The sequence below is a fragment of the Triticum dicoccoides genome, chromosome 1A, assembly GCF_002162155.2.
Source record: "Triticum dicoccoides isolate Atlit2015 ecotype Zavitan chromosome 1A, WEW_v2.0, whole genome shotgun sequence".
NCBI classification, from domain to species: domain Eukaryota; kingdom Viridiplantae; phylum Streptophyta; class Magnoliopsida; order Poales; family Poaceae; genus Triticum; species Triticum dicoccoides.
In genome coordinates this window covers 304,477,669-304,486,384 of record NC_041380.1, presented here as the reverse complement: position 1 = coordinate 304,486,384, position 8,716 = coordinate 304,477,669, and the positions used below count along the sequence as shown (strand labels likewise).

Genomic DNA, 8,716 nt, shown 5'->3' with positions numbered 1-8,716 from the left:
AATGGGAAAATGTGGCTTTACTGTTCTTATATCAAGGGTGTTGAGCATCTACAACTGGACCCTCATTTCCATCTCAAACACCCGGGCGGGCTGCCCGGTCACTATCTGGATGCGCCCAGACACCACCGCCATGTCGGACTGGCCCGCTATGTCTCACGCCGCCCCCATCACCGTTCCCACAAAAAGCACATCCGAACAAGAAACCATAGTCAAACCCCACTCCGCTTCACTCCTCTCGCCCTCTCCGTTCCCCTCCATCTCCTCCCCTTCCACCCAATCTCCCCTTCGCCCCTTCCACCATGGCCGGCTTCGGCTCTGACGGAATCGACTGGGTGGGGCTCGCCGCCGCCGACTCGTCGAGCTCGTCCAACCCGGACGAGGAGGAGGTCACGCTCTGCATTGTGCTACGACGCTCGGGGATGGACCGGGGCGGGAGCTCCTCTTGGACGACATCCCCAACTTCCTGGGTCGGCAGCTTGTCCTCCGCGGCGGTCCAACCCTGCCTTGCCCACTCTTTGCCATCCACGGTGAGATGACAACGTGAACATCAACGCCCAGCACCACCAGCACCCGCCAACACCTCGGCGGAGACCGATGCCCACCGCCGCTGTCGCAAGAACGCATCGGCTCTTCGTCGGACACTCGAGGAATCATGAAGGTGGCGCAGTAGAAGGTGGCAGCAGAGAGAGCTGCCCGGCTCGCGGCGGCGTAGAACCACGCCACCACCCTCCGCATAGCAGGCTTCCTCAGCTCCTCCTCGTCCTCCGACCCCGACGATGTTAGCGGCATGACGGCTGATGACCCGCCGCCCGCCGCGGATGCGTATGCCGCGGACAGCCGCCGAGACCCAAGGAGGAAGCGGCCGGCGAGGGAGTGGTGAACTCCGGCCGCCCCCACTTGTATGTTTACTAGCAAAAATGTCCGTGCGTTGCAACGGAAGAATGCTTGGTACGAATATCAGGCTAGTGGCATAGATATTGTAGTGGTGCAATATTTTTATCATGTAACGTTTTACCGGTAAATCATTACAATATACCATGAATAATATTTCTTTATCCTCCATAGCTCAGAAATAAATGTTTCAAAAAACTTTAGCCATTATTTACTTATTAGGGAAATCAGCCAATTTTTTATAGTACTCCCTATGTAGACTACCAAAATGTCACATATTTACAAACGGATGGAGTACTTCTGAAATAATGTATGAAAAAACTTGCGCCCTTGTTAACATGTTTGGTACCAAAAATTATTTTACAGTGTAAGATTGTACAAAAAACAATAGATGTCCCAGCCTTATCTCTACGCACGACAGAGTAGAGGCCAAGTGCACATTGTTAAAGAATGATATTGTCAGTCTTGTGCATGGATGGATGGATATTCCCTGCGAAAATTAATTCCCACAAATAAACATATCTTCTTTGCTGAATGTAGCTTCACCAATCAAACCTAAAGAATTCAATAAAAAATCAATCATTGACTTCACATGGAATCAAACTTCGTATGCACGTGAATGTATGCACGTGAATTGTTGCCTAAAACCGGTAGAACAAACATGTTCAACTGAATTGTGTATGACACTGGATCAACTTATAATCTTACTTATAGACTAAAATGTATGATGCTTATAAACCGAAATATATTTTTTTAGAGCAGATAAAAAAGAATGTACAGGGACTGCCAGTTGCATAATTGATGGTTACATGAAACATCTAAATTTTTAAGAATCAAACATGATCTAAGGAAGCGAAACACATCTGCAAGTATCTAATAATAAAATCCATATGAAAGACAACCTCTATTGTTTGAAAAATTGTCAGTTCCACTCCTTTGTTTCAATAGGAATGGCCAGTTAGTCCAGCACATCCCCTTTGTCATAGATCAGTAGAAGGCAAAACTGGATACACATTTATGTGGGCCTACTCCTATCATAGTTTATACAGAGTAAAAAACTGAGATTACATATGCCTACATAATAAGATTCCTGTGCATCATCGTGTTCTTACTTTGGAATATGGTAGCAGCAAATTGAAAGATTCTGATGTGTTAGTTTTGGCACAATGGAAAATTCAGTCCATGTACCTATACTCAACACCAGTTATCATGGTCACCCTCATCTTGATTGAGTACTTTTCTCAAAAAAAAATCTTGATTGAGTACTAATCAAGTAGCAGCAAGTTGAGTAAAACCAACGTAATTCAGTCACTATCTTGTGAATTTTTTAGCCCTAAGAGTAAGGAAAGCATCTGAACAGATCTTAGTATTCCAAAACTAAAATTAACAGACCTACAACATGCATGTTTCTATATAACCAATCTGCAAGCAATATCTCTTTTGAGGATTACATCAAGACTTAGGCCGACGTCAAGGCTGCATCATTTTCCTTCCAGAGCAGAGCATATAATTGGTCCGCGACACCATCCGCAACCATAAGGTCTCTGGGAGCTTCGGCAGATTTAATATCAACAATAATTGAGTAGGACAATGATCTGCTTACAAAATCAACCCCTAGCTCATTTCCCCACTGCGTAGTCGATCTCCACCACCAGGGAGCCTCGAAATACCTTATACAATTCCTTCAGTCCAACAAAAATAGCGCTAGCTTCGGCCACCTTGACAATTATTCATGCACCCAGCCGCCTATCTGCAAGCAATTTTTGCATCATCTCTAGTACACTCCATGCACATAGTTAGCGTGATTATAGCATTGTCGGCAACAAAAAGGAATCCATATGTAGTCTGAATCTTAACTGAACTTTATAGGTTTGATCGTCCAGGAGCTTGGTGACACAAAATTTGACAATTCAAACTTTAAACCTTACCGGTCTACCATCATCCATGGCAAATCCACCATACTTGGCTTCATATTGAGATGGTTCACCACCTTCATCTCACACGACTTGTCACAATGCATATCCACGAGTCAATCCAGTTAATGTTTGACGACTGAAAACAATTCAGAGTAAATCGACGGATGCATGAATAAATCAATCGATGTGTTGCAATGGGAGGAAAAAAACATCACACATAAGCCACCAAGCTCTAGGGCCTTCGTCTCCGACATGGAAATCAAGCATACTCAGCACCCATGCAATGGGCCCCACGGTCGTCTTGCACCCCTGCAGCCCAACGGGCGACGTTGTCGGCGAGTCAAGGTAGCGGCGGAGCAGGCGCGACACAGATGCCACGAGCTGCTTGGCCGCCTTTCCCCAAAATTCAACACAACAACAAAGGGAACTTGGCTAGAGATTGCGCTTGAACACTTAACTGCAGCAAGGATGATTAAAACTTTCAATAATACAAATTTGGCTGTGTGTTACAGTGGGAGATACTATGTATATGACGGCGAAAACGGGCAAGGAAAATAATAGGAAATGACTACATGTGTTTGTACCTCCTGACAACGTCCTTTTGCGCTGCATCACGTATAGTAATGATGTCACAAGCATGCTCTTGACGACAACGATTCACATGTGCTCGCGACCTACAGAGGATGGAGAAAAGAAGGGCAGAAGAGGGAGGCTTTCATCTATCAAGCATAAATATTTACTGAATAAAATCGATCTAATCTATACCAACTTGAGCAGGATTGTCGAATAGCTTCCTCTTACATCAGAAAATCCAGCACACCAAACATATGTTTAGCAATGACACAGAAATCAGATTGTTTCAAAGATAGTGAGGATCGGCATAGGGTTTGAAGAATTTTGACAATGTAAACCGTAATAAGTTACAACCTCCATCACACATGTAATTTTATTAAATTGACAAGGCAAGTTATAGGAACTGTAGCCTAAAAAATGGTATGTTCCTGTTTGAGATCATTTATAAAATCAATAAAATATAACGACATTAGGGATCAAGGACCAAAGATCAATTAAGAAAATCAGAGATTAGGCAATCATACTTACCTTGTTAAGAATGACACTGATAGAATTAGTGAGGGGATGTGTGGTACGCAGGCCAATGGATCCGTGCATCCTTGATAACACATGTACGTACACAAAGGTTGCTGGTTTGAAACTTAAAACGAGATTGATTCATCTGTCAGCCGGACATACACGAACATGATTTTGTTCAGTATCTTTAAGGAAAGGCATCCTTTCTTGACCATATATCCATTACTAAATGAAGTTATTTTCAGATTTTTAACTTGGAAGATCAATAATTAGCCTCCATCCATATTGAGTATGAAGCAGTCCCCTGTTCTCCTTGAAAAGGAAAGATTGAAATTGCACATTTTGCATACTCAAATAGTCAAATTAATACATTTCTTAAGAAAAAATCCTTCAGGTGTGCCTTTTGTTTCTTGAGGGTCCACTGGTTCTGTAGTATCTATGCCTAACTTTTTTAGAATTCATTTTTTTTCTCTTTATGTGGTGTATACAGTCAAACTAACTAATATATGCGTTCAATAGTGATTAGAAGGTACTTTTAGTCAGTCAGTCAGTTGGATAAAGATCAAGCTTGGCACCAAAAAATTGAAAGATGAACTGAATATGCTTCTTAAATCATCGATCCACCATTAGATGAGTCAGGAAAGAAATCTTCCTCTTTTACATCAAAGATAGCACACTAACCACTTCCTTGTTTGTACGATGGTGTAGTACCAAGCCTATGCCCCTTCACTAATCACTCATACTATCTCACCCACTTTGTATTATCATCATCCTCTCTTCTCTATACCATTCCCTTGACTGATATATAGCAGCACTACTCAATGAATTTTGTCGCTGGATCACACAATCAAACTGTCCATGTAAGATTTGGCACGCAAGATCATCAAGAAGAGTCTCCTTCAATTGCATATACAGTTGCAAAAAAGAAGTGCAATTTAGAAATTTACCCAAGTAGATGTTATACCTGAACCTCGTGTAGGATTTGGGGGAGGTTGTCGGCGAGCCAGACATCGAAGTCCTCATGCGACGACGGCGCGTCGACGGAGAGGATGCAGACGATCTCGGCGGGCGCGTAGCCGCTGGTGTAAGCATCCACGGGGGAGGCTCCACCGCCGCGGTCCAGCAGCGCACGGCGACCGGCGCAGAGCATGGCCCGGTGGGCGCCGATTTGGCAGCAGAGAGTGGCGCGTTCGGCGTCACAGGCGTCGCAAAGCGGGGCACATAGGTGGAGGCTCGCGAGTGCGCTAACCCGTGCACGACGCCGTCACACTCGAAGAAGAGCCTGGCGCCGTCGGCGGAGTAGAAGAACACGACGCGCTCGGTGACGCAGTTGGCACAAACGAACGACTGCTGCAGTTTTCTTAGATTTATTTATTACCACGGGTGCAGCTGCTGGTGATCGGTGGATCAATCATCCAGACTCGATCTAGTTTGATGACCAATTTGAGTTGTACACGTTCCAACATAGGCCCACTGGGATGTGTGTCGGCTTGTGTGCAGGCTCAGGCCTTTGTAGTGATTCGTGGACAATCGTACAAATCGTTTTTAGTACCACCTCGGATGTAGAAATGATATAAGTGAAAAAAGTTGAAAGCGTAAATTCACAGGAAGAAGTGTATTGTGACGGAAGAAGCGTATTGTGACGGTGAACCCACGGAGTCAATCCGTACTTTATTATTAGGGATAGATATTATAAGTTTTTAATGTTCTATTTAGGTAAAATTTGAACTCCGACGGCCTTTTCCTTGAACTTTGTGGATGTCCGTTGTCTGAAAAGCTATGTTTTATGCTATCTTTTTTTTTTCAAAAAGGGGGATTCTCCAGCCTCTGCATTAGAACGATGCATACGGCCATCTTATTAAACCAAATAAATTCCAACAAGGTCTCAAAGTCTCCTACTGAAAAGTGAAAAAAGCTCACACAGAGCCAAAATGGGCTAGAAACACAGACTAGCCATATAAAAGACGCCACAACCGGCTGGCTGAAAAAGAGATAGGTAAACTAATTTCCTATCATATTACATGATCGTCATCCAAACCGGTTGAAGATATCCCGAGCTACCATCTCCCAGCGGATAGATCTAGTAACCAAACGCTCCCTGTCCTCCGTCGGAGTGAGTAGCGACCACGAACGGATCAACGCCGTGGCTCTGAAAATAACCTGCAAAAAATGAATATGTGTTGTCCTGTTAAAAACCAAATCATTTCTGCAATTCCAGAGCGCCCACACCAAGGCACAGACTCCTACACGAATATGTCTCGCTAACTCGGGCTCTACCCCGTTAAGCCACGTTCGAAATAACGTGTTGACTGAACTCGGTGGAGCAATATTAAAAGCAATATGGATCGTCCTCCATAAAACTTTAGCTAGCGGGCAATCAAGAAAAAGGTGTTTGATCGTCTCATCCCGATCACAGAAGCTACACCTAGTAGATCCTGTCCAATTAGGCTTTGTCAAGTTGTCCTTGGTTAAAATAACTTGTTTATGGAGAAACCACATAAACACTTTGATTTTCAAAGGGACTTTGACAGCTTAAACATGTTTGGAACTAGGGATCGAGCTTGAATTGATAACATCAACATACATTGATTTAACAGTAAAAACTCCAGACCTAGTAAGCTTCCAGCGTAATTCATCTGGTTGTTGGGAAAGCTGAATGTCCATCAGTATCCTTACTAGATGCAGCCATTCTTCCCAACGATTACCCACTAATGCCCTTCTGAACTAAATATTAAGGGGGATCGATTGTAATACTGTGGCAACAAAAGTCTCACGTCTTTGAACTATACGATACAAAGACGGGTATTGGATTGCTAAGGGTGCCTCTCCGAGCCAAGTATCCTCCCAGAATCGCGTACTGGCACCGTCACCAACAATAAACTTTGTCCTATTAAACAAGGACAACTTTACTTTCATAAGCCCTTTCCAAAAGGGTGAATCAGTCGGTCTTACTGTCACCTGAGACAGAGTTTTGGTTTGAAGATACTTGCTATGGAGGATTTGCGCCCAAGTGGCGTCAGTCCCACTTGATAACTTCCACAACCACTTGCTGAGAAGACATCTGTTCTTAACATCAAGATTCTCAATACCAAGACCCCCTTGGTCTTTCGGTCTACAGATGATATCCCATTTGGCTAACCGGTATTTTCTTTTAACCTCATCACCTTGCCAGAAGAAACGCGATCGATAGAAGTCCAGCCTTTTCCTAACTCCAACTGGGACTTCGAAGAACGACAAAAGAAACAAAGGCATACTCGTGAGAACCGAATTTATCAGAATTAAACGGCCTCCGTACGACATGAGCTTGCCCTTCCAGCAACTCAGTTTCTTTTCAAATCGATCGTCGATGCACTTCCACTCTGTGTTTGTCAGCTTATGATGGTGGATTGGTATTCCTAAGTAGGTGAAAGGCAAAGCCCCCAAATCACACCTGAACAATTGCCTATAAGCCTCTTGTTCATCGTTGGCTCTACCAAAGCAGAACAACTCGCTTTTGTGAAAGTTAATTTTTAACCTGGTCAATCGTTCAAATAAGCATAACACCAGCTTCATATTTCTCGCTTTTTCCAAGTCATGCTCCATAAAGATGATTGTATCATCAGCGTATTGGAGGATGGACACACCTCCATCAACTAGATGAGGTACCAGGCCACCCACTTGACCAGCCTCCTTGGCCCTTCCTATTAGAATTGCCAACATATCCACTACAATGTTAAACAAGATAGGGGACATCGGATCCCCTTGTCGCAGGCCCTTTTGTGTCTGGAAATAATGTCCGATCTCATCATTCACTTTGATTCCAACACTCCCTTTTTGCGTATATGACTCAACCTGGCGTCGCCATATTTCATCAAAGCCTTTCATACGCAACGCCTGTTGTAGGAATGGCCATTTTACTTTATCGTACGCTTTCTCGAAATCCACCTTAAAGATGACTCCATCCAACTTTTTCGAGTGAATTTCATGGAGCGTTTCATGCAGGACCACCACCCCTTCTAGGATGTTCCTGTCCGGCGTGAAAGCAGTTTGGGAATGCTGCACCACAGAATGCGCAATCTGTGTGAGCCAATTTGTAACACCCCGGATGTAACTTTCCCAATTTGTACTTCAACTCTTGTCGTTTCCGGTGTTAAGTTATTTTATTTTCTCGGGTTCGAGTCTTTGTCTCCGTGTGTTGTTATCGTTTTCATGCATCTCATATCATGTCATCATGTGCATTGCATTTGCATACGTGTTCATCTCATGCATTTGAGCATTTTCCCCGTTGTCCGTTTTGCATTCCGGCGCTTCGTTCTCCTCCGGTGGTCATTTCTACCTTTCTTTCGTGTGTGGGGATTAAACATTTCCGGATTGGACTGAGACTTGCCAAGCAGCCTTGGTTTACTACCGGTAGACCGCCTATCAAGTTTTGTATCATTTGGACTTCGTTTGATACTCCAACGGTTAACCAAGGGACCGAAAAGGCCTCGTGTGTGTTTCAGCCCAACACCCCTCCAATTTGGCCCAAAACCCACCTAAGTCTGCTCCATCATCTAGAGCGTTCGATCACGATCGCGTGGCCGAAAACCGCACCTCATTTGGACTCTCCTAGCTCCCTCTATGCCTATTTAAAGACCCATTCCCCGAAATCCGGATCTCCCTCTCCGACACCCTAAATTTTCCACCTGGCGCCAGCCGGACATGTTCGTCCCCGGCCGGACATCGTCCGCCGACCGCCCGCACCAGTGGTAGATCGCCACGTGTCCCTCCGCTGCCAGCCACGGCCCGGCGAGCCCGCAGCGGGCTCGCCCGGCCCATCGCCGCCCGCGCCTCCCCGCGCG

The 8,716-nt window shown here is 44.8% G+C and overlaps 1 long non-coding RNA gene across 4 annotated transcripts; it reads right to left on the bottom strand.

The window, feature by feature from the left end:
- Positions 1-1,197: 1,197 nt before the first annotated feature.
- Positions 1,198-5,337, bottom strand: LOC119269863. 4 transcript variants are annotated; one of them, XR_005133799.1, is made up of 4 exons: positions 3,392-5,329; positions 2,820-3,264; positions 2,343-2,641; positions 1,198-1,381 (listed from the first exon to the last, which is right to left on the bottom strand). It is a non-coding gene; the product is annotated as an uncharacterized LOC119269863 (long non-coding RNA). The 4 variants fall into 4 exon arrangements; XR_005133790.1 differs by having other exon boundaries at positions 1,198-1,446; positions 3,392-5,327; XR_005133800.1 differs by lacking the exon at positions 1,198-1,381 and having other exon boundaries at positions 2,176-2,641; positions 2,820-2,943; positions 3,025-3,264; positions 3,392-5,337.
- Positions 5,338-8,716: the final 3,379 nt, after the last annotated feature.